Source organism: Bombus vosnesenskii, unplaced genomic scaffold, assembly GCF_011952255.1.
Source record: "Bombus vosnesenskii isolate JDL3184/JDL3185 unplaced genomic scaffold, Bvos_JDL3184-5_v1.1 scf7180000013319, whole genome shotgun sequence".
Lineage (NCBI taxonomy): Eukaryota > Metazoa > Arthropoda > Insecta > Hymenoptera > Apidae > Bombus > Bombus vosnesenskii.
In genome coordinates, this window is record NW_022882964.1 from 499,650 (window position 1) to 515,722 (window position 16,073).

Sequence of the window (16,073 nt, forward strand, 5' to 3'; positions counted from 1 at the left end):
ATCTAGTTTCCTTTTTCTAACATTTAGCTGTACTCTCCGTGAGTGCTATAGATACTGATCCGATAACCCTCAGCCTCGCGTTGCGTTGGTTCTCACACGTCAAGCTAGGATAAGAGGACTCTGGCTGATTTACGTGACACTGCTATCCCTCTGTAAAAGATTAAAGCGCGGAAACATATGGCCCAATGAAAAAAGAAACGAATAACGAAGTGTGATAGCAATTCGTGTCGCTCCAATTTCGCTAGAATAATTAATCGATGCTCATAATAAATGTGGTTATAGATATACAAGATCGTTCGTTATTGATGGCGCGGTCAAAATGTAAGATACCCCCGGAAAAAGAAAAGAAGAACAGACGACGCAATCTGTATGGAAAAATAAATCTGCAATAAATTCTACGATAAAAATGTACGATGGATTGTTCGCATTCAGGACTCTTTTTAATGTTACCGACGGAGAATATCTTTTTCCACCGCACTTTTCAAATTCCTTCAGCAGCACTTAGGAAACAGATGCGCCTTCTACTCCAAGCATCCTTCATTTTAGCGATACGGGGAACACAGCCGCGATTCAGCCGAATGGTTAATAGTCTACCGATCGAAAGAAACGAGATACGTCTGGAACACTCGCAGTTCAATAAAGAATAAAGAATAAAGACTAAATAGTAAAGAGTAAAGAATAAAAGCGATAAAACCAGTAGCTATAAAAAGATCATTCGTTAAACGTATAAACGCAACGGAAGTAGGTAATAAATTTTCTAGCGATTCGTAGAAGAAAATTACAACGTTACTTATGGTTGGAATTAAAGATAAATTTTACTATCGTATCGTACAATTGCGATACCAATTTGTACGTTCTAACATAAAATTAAACGTAGAATTTGATATAATTGTAGACTAAACTTTGAGAGATATAATGACAATTTTTTCAATTTTTCATACAAATCCAAGCTTATACGAAAATCAATGAAACAATTTGACAAATTCTCCAACTATACGTAATACCATTACGGTTCGTAACAGGCAAGTTAATATTATAAAAAATAATATTATTAGAATAGATGCTATCGTTGTAATCTAATAGCATTGTTATTGGAAATTTTAATTAGATCCATACTTGTGACATATATAAGTACGTATTTCGAAATCACGATGAATAGCAAAAACGACGTAATTCCACACATTGTGGAAAATACGTTGTGCACGAAACACTACCAATGCAACTTCAATTGCTGTGAAATTATTACTTAGCTTACGAACTATGATCATTATGTCGACTGCTTTTCTTTCATCCAAGCGGTATCTAGGCACGTAGAGTAGAATTTATTCATAACCTTAGAACAATATTCTTTGATTTTGTAGTCTCTTCTCGTGTCAAATTTCGATAATCTTTATACTTTGCTTTGCTTTACTAATTTTATGACTTGTTATGTTACTACACTTTAACGAAAGGAATTAGTAGCGAATACATTTATATCGATCAACTAAATGAAATATTAGTAGAAATATTCTATTCAAGCCGTTCTTTCGTCGAAGCACGTCTTTGAAAATACAAAGGATCGCTCAAGAATTGTTTTGGTTCTGAAATCTGCCTATCGCGTATTATCTACTTTGCCCATGAAATTTGATACGTTCTCGGACGAACAAAGTTCGACTCTAATACCTTCGTATGTTTGATAAAAACAGTGTTATTTATGTGAAAAGTTTAAATAACGAAAGATTAAAGGTTATATCCATTAAACAGAAAATTTTTATGCAATTTTCGATTCAAAATGAAAAGTTCAAACTTGTTAAATTTTTAATCAGATTCTACTTTTTAATTAACGATAATTATTGTAAAATACAAGTAATAAGATTAAATCTAGTACAAAATACAAATCATGTACATGTTTACTTACGTTATTGGCCTTTGCAGTTCTTTTCCAGGGAATAGGCAGGGAGGGAAGATGGAAAACCTGTAATAAAAATATAAATTATTGTAATTTGTTTTGAAAAACACAGTGATAGTCGCTCAAAAAGTTTCAGTTAACGAAATATGAGATTCTATTCAAACTTGAAATTATAGTAATCATAAGAATTCAAATTTTCTAATAAAATTTAATTGCTGTAATAATTGCAACTATAAAATAGAAATTAAAAATTGAGATACTGAAAATTTACAAGTATACCTACATAATAAATATACGATTGATTTGTCAGAATGTCTCTCCACACTGAATGTCCGCCTTTATCTTGCTATATTACGTGAATTTGCTACAGTTAATGTCACATGTTTGCAACTTTACAACTTATATTTTTTCCACAAAGGTGGCGCGCAATGACGCTCAGATGCTTCAAAACAAGATTTCACGCGCGCTTTCACGCAGTGTCGTTCTTCAAGCATATTTAGTTGTAAAATTTAGATTTCTTGCAAACATTTTCGAATATTTATAAAGCGTGATATAGTATGTTAACGGAGTGTATGTTCTATATTATAATAACGAACGTTCAGAGTATGATTCTTGCAAATAATCGTATTGCGTACATTCAGGGTATGCACAAGCATTTATTCAATATCGAAAGACGTGTTATAATTTACATTTAATATCTTTAATATATATTGCAGTTTCTTAATAATCATTTCTTAAGTGTAGGACAATAGCAGTATTTTCTTGAATAAGTTCGATAGGGAGGAGATGCAAAATATGAAAATATTTTTCTCCTTTCAACCTCCCCCCTCCCCCCTCCCCCTCCCCCTCCCCCCAAACAGTTTTATTTTCAAAGAATACTTGTGATCGCGAGCGATGCTGTTGGTAGAGTCAGTGTTTACATTATAGTTTATTTCAATGTTTCCAAGTCACGATCGCTTTGATTAAATCGAACTGTGTAAATAATAATACGCGAAAGTCATAGAATCTTATCAAGTGAATTTGCACGCAATGTTAGAGTTCTTGTTTGTCGATTATATTTTATAACCGGTCGCGTTAACGTAGCGTTTTATTCTTTTCTTTCTTATGTTTCTTTTCTTAAATGTTCATTTTCGGTATTAGAGTCAGTGCATCTGTCAAGAGGATAAAGCCTTTCCAGGAGCTGAAAAATGTAAGTAGTTTTGTATATTGTACTTCAATTTATTAAATTTTTTGTATTTTGTGTTAATCAAAAAATATAGATGATCGATCATATGAAAAGTTATAAATATTTTCCTACTGGAGTAAAGTCTGCAAACGTTAATAGCCAATGTTGAAATAAAAATGTCTGACACTCATCAGAAATCAATCATTGTATTTTTAATTTTTAGATTTTGAACGTTTATATTAAAGTTCCAATTCCTATACTTACTGGAGTTTATTAGATCACTAGACTCTATCATTGCTAAAGTTTCAAATTTAATAGCATATCACCTTTTGCTGTCTGAAATATTTTAATCAGCAAAATGTGCTTTCAAGAGCAAATTGTAATATTTTATGTTTTGTTACAGATATCTTACAGCCTGGACTTCTTCTTGTACTTTATGGAAGATGCAACAAGGGCTGGAAAGGCAAGAATGTAAGTAGCTTTGAAGTATATCATACATTGATTAATTATATTCTATATATTTTTCAATTTTAAATATCATCAACTAAGAAGAAGACCTTTTAGAAAATTTGATTTGTATTCTTCTATTGAAACAAAAGTAGGCTTTAATAAGTCTTCATATGGAATTACAAGATTACAGATGCCTGGCATAGTTCAGAAATCATAGGTACTTAATTTTTAGATTTCAAACTATTACGTTAGAGTTTCTGATCTTATACTTATCAAAGTTTATTAGAATTTCGATCATTACTAGTCAAAATTTAATAAAGTTTCATCTTCTTAAATTAGTCGACTCTCTACTTTTTTAAGAACCTTGTATAAAGTTTCGTGTTTTATTATAGATTTGTTTTAAAAGCTAAGAACAAGTACTTTTGCATATGGTATATGAATTAATTTTATACTTTATAAATTGGCTTCCATTGAAGTCAAACGATGAATAACTTAGAGTTTGGATAGTAACTACAAGATAAAATATGTCTTACACGATTAAAAAATTATAAGACTTTCAATTTTGATCATAACCAATATTTCAGTCTCTGCATCAATGACATCAAAACTTCAATTTTAATACATAAACCGCAATCTTTTACTATCTCAAGATCTTCTCACACTTAATGCTACGTCTTTAATGACAAATTTTAATATTCTATGCTTTGTAACAGATGTTTTGATGCGAATAATGTTTTTGAATATGATAATGATACATTATCAACGAATAGATGTATCAACTCATTTATTAACTCTTTTTCATTAAATTTTAAAATTGGTACACGTAGGAGTAACAGAAGTAGATTGAAAATAATTATTAGCTGTTTGGGCACAAGTGGAAAGGAGAAGAGGTAGGGGAAGGTGAGAAAGTTATTTTAAGAGGCAAAGGAACAAGGGAAAATCGACGCGCAGAAGCAAAGTCTCGTTAACTCGAAGGGTTCGCTTCAGAGGAAATGTTTCAGTGTGAAAGCACGTATATTCGTGGCTGATCGAGAAATAGGGTGTAAGCTAAAGACACTTGTACAAGGTTGCATGACGACGATTACTAAGGGAGCGCAGTTAAGCTCGACTGGGCACTAATCGAGAGCATCGCGAGTCTCTTTCATCAGAGGCGTAAATAATTCGTTTAGTAATTTACTGAGCGGAGCGAATAAGAGTTACGATGAGGTGTCCTCGCATGAATTAACAAATGGTTCTGACGAGAATATCCACGTTAAGGTAACCATTAGAGCATCATCTTTCTGTAATCGATGCACCTTGCAAGCAAAAGCGTAGCGTTGTTCAGCCTACAAAAATTTATCGTTCGTGTATCGGATAGAACTGAAAGTTTTTGCGTCTCTAACGCGTTAGATGCCGCTTTATTCTATTTACGGAATTGATATACGATAATCGATAACATAATCTCCGTTAACTCCTATTACTGCTTCTCAGCATTCTACGTTCTATGCTTACCGTTTATCGATTCCTTCTTTAAAACCTTTTCGGTCGTCGCGTAGTGTCGCACGACGGTTACGAGCAACAGTACGTTATAATTGTGTAGCGATAACGTATTCGTCGACTTTAGTTGACGCTCGTCCGCGTGGATGTATTCAGCGGCGCTGCCAACCGGTTTGTAGGTTAAGGAACTTGTTGCTCGAACGTCAAACGATCCTAAATAACATTATCGATTTCTTATATGCTTTGAATTATTTTCCATTTAAATGATTTCTCAACGATTCGAATATCGTCGCCCTGGTTCGTAACTGTTCTAATTCCATCCTTCAAAAAAATGTAATTAGAAACCAGTACACATATATGTCCTCGTTAATATCATGTCATGATAATATGACGAAAATTCTATTTAGAAAGCAACGAATATTCGATTCTTTCAAATCCTAATTTTACGGAATAATGGTAAACTTCGTAAACTCGAAACAATTTTTTACAGTCTATCGATCTCTCGATGCTACTCAAATTTCATATAAAATATTTACTAGTATTAAATTTACCGTTAGATCTATCATAAATATCAAAGTTACATAGGGTTAAGGAAATAGAAACGCTCGAGATGGATAAATAAGCAAAGAACGTAGCAGGGGGGAAAGGGACTCGCGCGAACCTACACATTGCATACGCATTTTACAGGGTGAGCGACGGTGAAGAAAGGAACTTTGAAAGTAACAAGACAGAGGAGGTTGAGGGAAATCACGGGCGTGAAAAACGCGCAAAAATATAGAAAAAGTAACCGACTGAAGCTCGCGTATATCCGGTTACCAAATTCGTACGAAATTGAACAAGTTGGCGCGAGTCCGTGTGAGAAGTTTAAAGAAAAACGTAGAAACGTAAGCGAGAGCAAAGACGCGACGAATAGTGTCCTCCATTCTATCTAGAGAGGTTATGTTAGTATGACAGATGAAACAGATGCGGTGTGAAATAGCAATATATCGTAAGTTATGCTTATTTTGTACTGATAAAAGCGCACTTCGTAGTATAACTTGGGTATTAAAGCTCAATTTGATAGTAATTGCAACCTTTTGCAATCCTGTTTTCCTAGACACTGAAAACACTTTCGACCAAGTATCACGGTAAAAGCGCTTCATTGGAAAATAAGGATGTATATGTGAATAGTTTTTGTCATCGTTGTACATACGGTGAACGTTGAATACGTAGTTTGCGACAGAACTATTGGAATTTCGTTAGTCATTTTTCTTTGTCCGTGATCATGAAATTCGCTGAGAGCATATAAATTTGGCATTTTAAAGAAATTATGTTCCAAGTCTTGAAATTCAAGGACGGTGATTTTTCATTGGAAAATGAATCAAGGGGGCGGTCGGAAAGCGACAATGCCTTCGTTGATATTATCAAAGATAATTCATAACAAACAGCGAGAGAAATAGCCTCTCGGATGAAAGGCTTTCGTTCTAATATTATTCGTCGCTTGTCTGAAAGAGAAAAAGGTAGAGAAAGTGAAATGGATTTTGCATGGGTTTATTTTACGTTAAGCGATATACGCGCGCGCGCGCGCGCGCACACACACACACACACACACATTCGATTAAAAGAATCGAGATACTTGTATTTAATATTTTACCAAAGTTGAAGTATTCGTATTTGTTTTAAATAATACTTGTGATAGCATGGGTATTTTTATTTTAATTCGATCGTAAGCACGATATCGCGTAAAACTTTTGTTTCTGTTTTTTCATGTACGTTAATTACATTTCCGTAAAAAGCATCGATGAGCAAAGTCATATTTATTCGGAGCTATGTATATAGGGCCTAAATTTGCTTTCTTCTTAAATGTTTAACTTATTTACTCTTTCATCTTTTATACGATATAATCTCTCAATTATACGATATCAACGAAGGCACATAAGCCGATTAATTATTATAAACTGATATTTTAAGTGTACGTTTGCATCTTAGTTTTCAATATCATATTTTTATCTAGACAGCCTGGACTTTAATAACGAATTTTTCTGGTTCTACGATTACACATTCCGATGACACGATCAATAACAACACCTTATGCACAAATTCTGCTTTAAACGCTACTGCATATTTTTCAAACAATGTAACAGTCGCGTGATTTTCATCAAGTGCTTTTCTAAGCAGTATTTTCTTTCCCTATCTCTTGTTCGATATATTTACTATATATCTTTGTTCTGCCTTCGAATGTTTTACTTACGATGGAAAGTGGATCTTGTGTAGTCAAAATTTTCTAGAACAATGGTTCAGAAAAGATGAACGTATGAAACATATACTAAATCTACTTTCGCTTGGAAACGATAGTTGATCTCTGTCTCAATTATTTTGAAAGGTCATTTTTTTTTTTACTTGACTCAATAACTGTTTGCAGGGTTGACTCGTAAATTCAACGGCAAACAAATAATCTCTCGTGTCGAAGTAAACGTAGCGCTCGAGTTAAATAGTTTTCAAGTCTAGGATCGATTAGTTTTTGAAACGTGAAATTATACGATTAATTAGTCGTTGGAAAAATACATAGAAACATGTAGAAATTCTATAGTTTCTAATAATCGCGATATTTTTAAGAGACTATATAGCTACGTGCGTGCATGCACAGAACGTACTCGATGCGTGTATCTCGATGAACTGATCGTCAAGTATGTACAGTGTATGTAAATAAATTGAAAGATAACGTATCTTCTCCGTAACGATATCCTTTCAGTCCGCGACCTATATAGATTTCGTCCCGATTTCAACGTTTCACGTTTATCAAGAAATCTGTTCGCTCGCGATACGCGAACGAATCTTGGATTGGCACCTACTAAGGTATAAAACAAACGAATCAGAAGTAAGCGACCAGAAAGAGAGAGAGAGAGAGAGAGAGAGAGAAGGACGAAGCGAGAAAAAGAGGATAAAGGGTGCGAGGGTACACATCGCGGTCGATTGGTGCGGGATAGGATGACGGTATGGTCACATGGCCGTTAACTGTTAACTATCCTTTGAGTCTCGTTGGTGAAACATTTCACCCGTGCAACGTCTCACTCGGTCCATAGGGCTGTGACAGCGTATGGTCGAGCTACGATGGCGCATATGCTCGGTTGCTTCGTAAAAAGGCATTTTCACAGTTCTACTAGCGCACAAAATAGTAGACTCGGGCTCTTGGGGCCGTGTAAGCATCGTGTAACGTTATACCTGATTACACATAGTGATCATTGAGCCGAGCTTATCCCTCGTATGCTTCGATAAGTCGTTAAGAACGCACCTCGTTGAGCTCCAACCTCCGTGCTAACGGAATTGTCCAGTCTTCCGTGATATATGTCCACGTATTATTAGTCTTGTGGATCTGATGCTTCATTTTCACCTAGTGGCAGAGGAGTGGGAGATCCTCCGAGTATCGTTTATTATTATACGCACTGCTTGTAGCAAAAGGGCTTTGTAGAAGCTAATGACAAAGTTCAGTACTCCGATTAATCGTTTATCGCTTATATGTACGTATATGAGAGTTTAGTTGCTATCTTCAGTCGTCTGACAGCGATCTTTTTGCTCGTCGCTTAAATTATAGAAAACCCATATGTTCGTTTTCTTTACTTCTATATAATAATGGCAAAATAACACTATTGTTTAGTGTATTTTCTAAAGAGAGAGAGAGAGATTACGTTCGATATTAACATGTCTTGGAACGAAGCATTCGCAAAGTTTGGGTAAACCAAAACCGATGATAGATGTATCGGGGGAAAAAAGCAAAAGCAAATGATATCGCTCATTGACCAATATCCTTGAACATTTGCCAACGGCATCGTTACGATTTATGATTACTGCGATGAATGCCGGTAATTCGTGCCCGGTCACGTGATGCCGCGTTATGCAGAAATATTCCGCAGCTCAGCCTTAGCTTTAACCTGGATCGGGTTAGTAATTATTTTATTTACTATAATGGTAGTACTACTAACGTCCTTGCGTTTCTCTATCGATGCTCTGACAAATGGCATTCTCTTCCTCCCGGGCATCCATCGCTTTCCATACAATGAAATCTAGCTAAAGATTTTAATAAGCAAAAAGTTACGTATACTTATAATTATATCGACCAGCTTATAGTTTGATCGAACAATGTTTGCATATCTCAAATACGATAATGCAAATTTTACTGCGTTTACGATGAATTTACGTTACGTCTATCTGGTTGTTCGGATGTCAAGTATCTGACTACGTATGTAGATTAATCGTACGAGAGAGAGAGCGTTGCACAAATTCCAATAATTATGACGTGTTATTCATTAAGCATGACGAGGAAGATACAGTTATAGTTCACATTTGGTATAACATCGGAAAGCAAGGAAGAGACGAACTGAATATTAATCCTTTATGACGAATGATTTAGAAAATAATTATTTTGCGGTTCGAATACGAAAAATACCATAATAAAAACTACCTTTTACAGGAAATAAATATTAATAATTGCGTTGACGATATTTAACACGAGAAACTTTGAGCGTTATAATACATCGAACGGCTTTTGCTCGGCCGTGTCTTCCTCGGACTAAACTAAAAAACAGTTAAATAATTTTTACGCGTGAAATCGTTTTCTACGAAAAATAAAATGGCACAGAATAAGGTGGCGTAGATGGCACTGTGAATGGCTGAATGCTCCTTATATAATAATTGTATTTACTTTACGCTATTTTCCATATGTGAATTTAAAGCGCAGATTGTTGCTATTAATAAAAGATTTTAATTTTTTCAGGAGTAAAGTGACCTCTTGTATTTTATATGTCGCTTTTGAACAAGCATATCTCTGATTCTGTGGCATCTACATATAAATGAAAATTCCACGCGTTTTGTATTTCAGCTCGTATCTTCGAAAACCTACATCGATTCTGATAGAGTCAACAAAATCAACTTTTTAAACAGATTTTTATTCGAGCATATGATCTTTCCAGCATAAGTGCCTTTATGAAATCTAGATCAAAGTTCTCTGAATAAGGTTGTATCGTTTATAGTCAAGGAGCTGTAATATGTTTTTCTCGAACGATATATTCGAGAACGACGAAATTTCGTACGAGAAGTCGTTTTGCGACAAGTTAATATCCTTCAACGCGTACAGTATAGATTAAATTAGTTTATTTGCTTAAAAAATTATTTGGTCTTTTCGATTCTGTTAAATATGTAGTATCTGTCGAACGATATACCCTATCATCGTGTGACTTATCAATATTCTTTGATAAAATTTTTGCGGTTGTCGGAGTTAAACGCTATTTCAAGCAACAAAAGTTTATCCCACGCTCACAGGTATAGTTTTGGTACGTGTACGCGTAAGGTACTGGCTTACTTTCAAAGGAAACTTAAGAATTTGGAGATATTTGCAAGTATCGACGAAAAATCTATAAACAGATACTTTACTCGAAAGAATAGACTACTAACCAACTTTGCGCGTAATATATTTAATCTTACGACTATTTCTAGTTAAAAATAAACATTTTTATTGTGTCGTAGGCGAAATAATTAGCTATTTATCTAAGCGGTTTTTGATCGATGACATACACTTATATAACGATTATACACTTTACGTTTATGCACGATATACCGAGTATTTTATCTGTTTTAATATGAACAAATTTAATCGGTTCGTTCACCCACACACTGAACATATATTCATCAAGTAAGAACTTTTATCGTCGTAAAGTTCTCGTGCAGGCCACTCGTGCTTTCCATTACCGAGACCATCGACACGTTCCTAGAAACCTTTTCACGATTTATCGTTCACATTCGAATAGAAGCGAACATTGCAGATGAAGATAACCTCGTACGATAGGCGTGACTGCTATATGTACGCGTTGCAACGAACAAGGCAAGATATGCGAATGGATGCATAAATACGGTCGAATACTCTAGCTATTTGCCGAACACCGTGATGTAACCAATAGAAATATGCCATTTTTTAGTCGAAACGAATTACAAGAACAAAGCAGTTTATTTTAAGTTAAGTTAACTTTTGAGTTAGGTATCGTACGTATTAAGTAAGCTGATTATCGATCAATTTCTGCAAACAGCCGAAGAACGTAGCGAGAAAAATACTTCGCTTAATAAAAATACAGGACGTTGAACGAATCGTATCTCGAGCGAATAAGAATTTTTCGGGCCAAAATATAAAAATAAGATAAGAGAAATATTAAGGACACGTCGTCTCGAATATAGACGAATTTGACGCAAACGATGAATTGGGAAGATCGCATCAACCGCTTTTACGTGCACTTATTAGCGACGACAATCCGGGCGGACAGGGATCTTATCAAATTTTTTAGATTTTATCAAATTACGACACGTTTTCCAGAAATTTGATTTTTATTACAGAGATTTTCGTTTAAGTTCCTTTATTCTCGTAATAGTTGCGACAGTAATTGAATTTAAGGTAATTTAAAAGCATGTATTTGACGGTAACTCGACAATTGCGGATGTCGCAGATCGGTGGATTATATTTTGAGATTAGATGTGTTTAGCGCAACTTGGTGTCGACGATCGAGGTTCCTGGCAATTAGGTGCTTGTTAAAAAATTCTTTAGATTTCAAATATCCGTTTCGGTCGATCGTAACGAAACGAGAAACTTAGGTAGAGACGGTATAACAGGGGCGGTACGTATTATTCTATACGAAACAATTAAAATTTTTATCAGAGAAGTATTTATTGCTACTTGGTTTAATTCGTAATTCGATTAACGTTGCGAACTAAATTATTGTTCTTGCACCTACGTGTTGTTATTTCTGAAATAAATAAAACTAAAAAACGAAAATGTCTTTAACTTTAATTGAAAAGTGTATCCGATCCTCTTCGGTCGAACGATTAGAGAGGAGTTTAGTGGAGTTTTAAGAAAAAATTAACGATTGCGATACGATATCGAAGATTATAAAAATTTTGAATCAGGATACACTCGTAAAACTATAAAAAGAAATTTCAGCACGATATTAGGAAAAGGGTAAATTGTACCAATTACAATTTGGAATAATCTTCTTCAGCCTTGAATTTTCGAATAAACGAGATCAATTCACGCTGGAAAATCTTGAAAAGGCCATTGTTGTGCAAGGTGACCCACGTAACTGGGGCAAACTGTGTCTTGAAAATGATCAGCAATGGGAAGGAATATTGTAAAACAGAATGAGGTAGTGGTATGGGATAACGTTGTAAGAAATGATAATTTTGCGTATCGTTACACAGGAATGCGTCTAGAAAACGTAGTTGTATTTTTTCTATAGATTATCGGTAAAAGTTGGAATTCGTCGTTATAGCGATAGATTTATCGACGTTACGCTTGATACGAAGAATGGCTATGAAAGATGAGAGAAACGTTAGAAATGATTAGGAATTATTGAAACCTTTAAAAATTGTTATTCGGACCAAGGCACTTGAAGCAAGGTCTTTCGATTGTAATTGTCTTCTTTACGAGACGTCGATAATTTTGCCAAGTCCGAGAAGCTCGGCGTTTATCGTGTACCGTCGTTGCTTTATCATTCGGCTAGTTTATAGCGTAAAGCGTAAAGCATATATCGCAATAAAAGAGTATTAAAAGTATTAAAAGTATTTCTGCGAATCCTTCGACCGACGCTTTTTCCTTTTTTGATTTAATATCTGTGCCAATAATTTTGCGCCTAATAGTTCGTACGTACGTACTACGAACCACTTCTTCCTTTCTATTTTCCATTTCCAAGTACTCCGTTGAAATCAGATTGTTCGAGTTATTCGAACCGAAACTGTTCGAGTTCGAGTAATTTGACTGATTCGAACGAAGCTTTCGGATCGGTATTTCCACTCTATCGCGATATTCTATCTGTGCTGTGGTAAGCGCGCGTGCTTACACTGGGCCGTTCTCTAAAATCATTTTCTGCCGCTTGACGCAGATTCTACAAATCGTTCATGGAGCGTTTCGATCTTCCTTCGATTCTCTTTTAACATCGACCTTCTCGTTTCGTCCATTGACGCGACTGTCTGGCACAGCCATATAGGCAGATTTGTCTAACTGCAGAATCAATTGCCTCCCATCGGCCACGGCTGGACGAAACTTGTACATTCCACCGGAACGCTGCTATTCGACCGAAACTTTGACGCTTAGGAAACCTGTCGCTCTGGTTTGGTGACCTACTATACACGCTATCGATACAAACTCTTCGCGTATCGTCTTTTAGTCGAAGAGCAACGTAGGAAAACGAACGACGTTTTGATCCGTTTTGCGTAGCTATTTAACCGACGGCAATCGGCATTATGGTGTAGCGTAAGACGCAAGTGTGAGCGAACTCTGTGCGAAAACCTCAAACCGCAAAGAGTTAAACGCATCGGAGACTTTAACGCGTTTTGCGAAATATTATATCGTATCTGCGTACTTGCTTCTCACAATGTTATCTAATTGTCATTCGCATCGTTGAACATTTTTTACTCCATGAAGTTTATTTTATTTTAGTCGGCGTAAAAAGTTTACTAACGCGAATCATCGATAATAATTGTAACCACCGTGGCAATCAAGGCGGTAGGTGTACGCCTACTAATCGCCCTTTACAATTATACGTTTGCTTCGAGTCACCGAAACATTTTTACCATTCTAGTCGTATACCCACGGAAGCAAACAACCTGATTCTGATCGTATATTGTACCGACAACGAGTGAACGTTTAGACAGTTATTGTTGTGTATATTTAAACACATTCTTTAAATCGTTGAAAATATCTTTAGTCTAATTTTAGTCTCTGATCTTAGCCAAGATCTTATCACCTGATCTGTAAACTGTATTAGTAGATACGGATTAAAATAATAGTTATCGTCAATCGGTGATACAAATAGACAGGTGATAATAAGAAGGTGGATGAAAATTGGCTACCTGGATAAGCGACTTTGAACGCGTCTGTTTAATGTTCGCTGCTAAATTTTACGTAAATGGTTATAGTATATATACTTTATTATATATTTATATATCTTTGTTCTCCGCGTTTTTCACCTATTAGAGTATGTTGTACGCATCGGACATGATATTTCTAGCAGCATTGTTGTATATTCGTATCAATTTTTACTTTTGCTATCACAGAGTAGGTGCCCATTTAGCGATAACAGTAGTAATAGTTAACGGCGCATTTGAACTCGAACGATTGAAATTCTCAAAGCTTAATGTTTCAAAACGATTCTTACTATTGTTACTGTTGTTACCAATGGTGAAATGCTCCGAGATCGCTGAAATGCTCTTATCCACTTTGTACAATAGAATCTATTGTCTTAAACAGCGCACGTATGACGCAAATATAAAGCATCCTTTGTCATGGAATAAAGGTAAAGGTACGTATTTCTAACAACCTTCCCTGAAACGACAGCAACGAGTTTATTCCAACGCGAAGTCCTTACTCGGTTAAAAGAAAAGTCTGTTTTTCCATAGTTAATTGAGAAAATAATTTGGTACGAAAACACACTTGTACCTATTTTTAGAGAGCTTTCGTTTCTTCGATTTCAATCCTTCCGTGTTGACGCGTGTGTCTTTGAATTGCGCATAAACATATGTAATACGTAAAAGTGTTTGCCCGTTAATTATTAGAGATCATTTTAGAATTCTGTTCAAAGCAAATTGATCCTATATAATTAATAATTTTAACTATACGATAGTTATTAATAAATCATTTTATTTTTAGTTACTACTTTATTTAAGTAAAGATTAGGATTACTATATTTCTGTTTTATCGTATCATAGCGGACAATTGAAATTTTAGCGATGTTAAACGACGAATGATATTAAAGCATCTTTCTAACGCGACGGTAGACGAATCGAGCAAGGTATACGCGCAAATTAAAAATAGATATAAAATAGAGTTACCGAACCTTACCACGTACCAAATATTGCGTTGTTTAAAACGGATTTAATTTATATTACATGAATATTACATGAAGAAAGTTGCACGTTATAAAGCAAAGTAATCTCATACGAGACCGCATTGAAATTTATTTAAAATTCCTCGAATGTATTCATGGCCATGTATCGTATAAAAGTTTTATTAATTAAATTTCATGTTTTTGGCTCTATCATACATATACTCGATTATTTATACGTAGACCTATAGTATCGTACATATATGTTTACATTGCGTTGGAAACGATTGTTATAAATAGCGATCATTCTGAATATTAAACAACTCTTTTCGAGTTCTCTACATTCTTGATTATTTATATTTATCAGCTACCACTGAATGTCGCAAACTAATTGGTAATTTATTTCGATCGCTTTAAAATTACTTCGATGAATTTATATACAGATGTAGAGTATCGATTGTGAAAAATTTTTATATACGCATATAACATTTGAGAACTGTAGGGCAAGAACGCGATAAGTCGCATCTTTTACTTTTTATTTAAGGGCAATTTTAGAATTCGATCGCGTTATATCCATCGATACTATGATACGTATAATTGTCGTTTTATTTGGTTTTGATACGAAACGTATATTGTTTTACCGTCTGCGTAATTTTAAAAATATTGCTCCAGTATTCATATATATTGCAGTTTTATATTAATATCGTTCTCCATGTCACGTTTTATGACACATAGCATTTTCGTTTTCTATTCAAATACCTTTTCATACGTGAAAACCGCATCCGAACGAAAATAAAATAAATTCTGTTAGTTTGCCAATTTCGTTTCCTCCGCTTTATTTTTCGTTTCCAAAGTGTGAAGACGTCTGATAATCGTCCAATGTTTTCGCACAATCCAACCGACCTGGTCGGTAAGTGTAAAGTATTTTCTCAACGACTCGGCAACAGATCGTGCGAAATAAAATACAGTAAAAATCGAAGGGAAATAAAGTATATCGTAGCGTTCCTGTACCGTTCAAATTCTCGACGGTCTTCGTTTAATTAAAAAACGCGTGAGACCATACGTACAGGGTGTCCCACAGTCCCATAATCCCATGTAACTAATACAAGCTACAGCTTCGAATCGGTAGGAAAAAGTCCGGTTTATATCTATATCCATTCAGTAAACGATGAGATTTGAAATATTACGCGCGATTCATCGATTTACGATTATTTATGGCTATCGTAGAAACCTTGTATCGTATCGTCTCTTGGTCTCT

The 16,073-nt window shown here is 35.0% G+C and overlaps 1 long non-coding RNA gene across 1 annotated transcript; it reads right to left on the reverse strand.

Moving 5' to 3' along the window:
- Positions 1 to 7,870: 7,870 nt before the first annotated feature.
- On the reverse strand, positions 7,871 to 8,559 carry LOC117235759. Its single transcript, XR_004493727.1, has 3 exons — positions 8,481 to 8,559; positions 8,251 to 8,349; positions 7,871 to 8,180 (listed from the first exon to the last, which is right to left on the reverse strand). It is a non-coding gene; the product is annotated as an uncharacterized LOC117235759 (long non-coding RNA).
- Between the last annotated feature and the right edge of the window lie 7,514 nt (positions 8,560 to 16,073).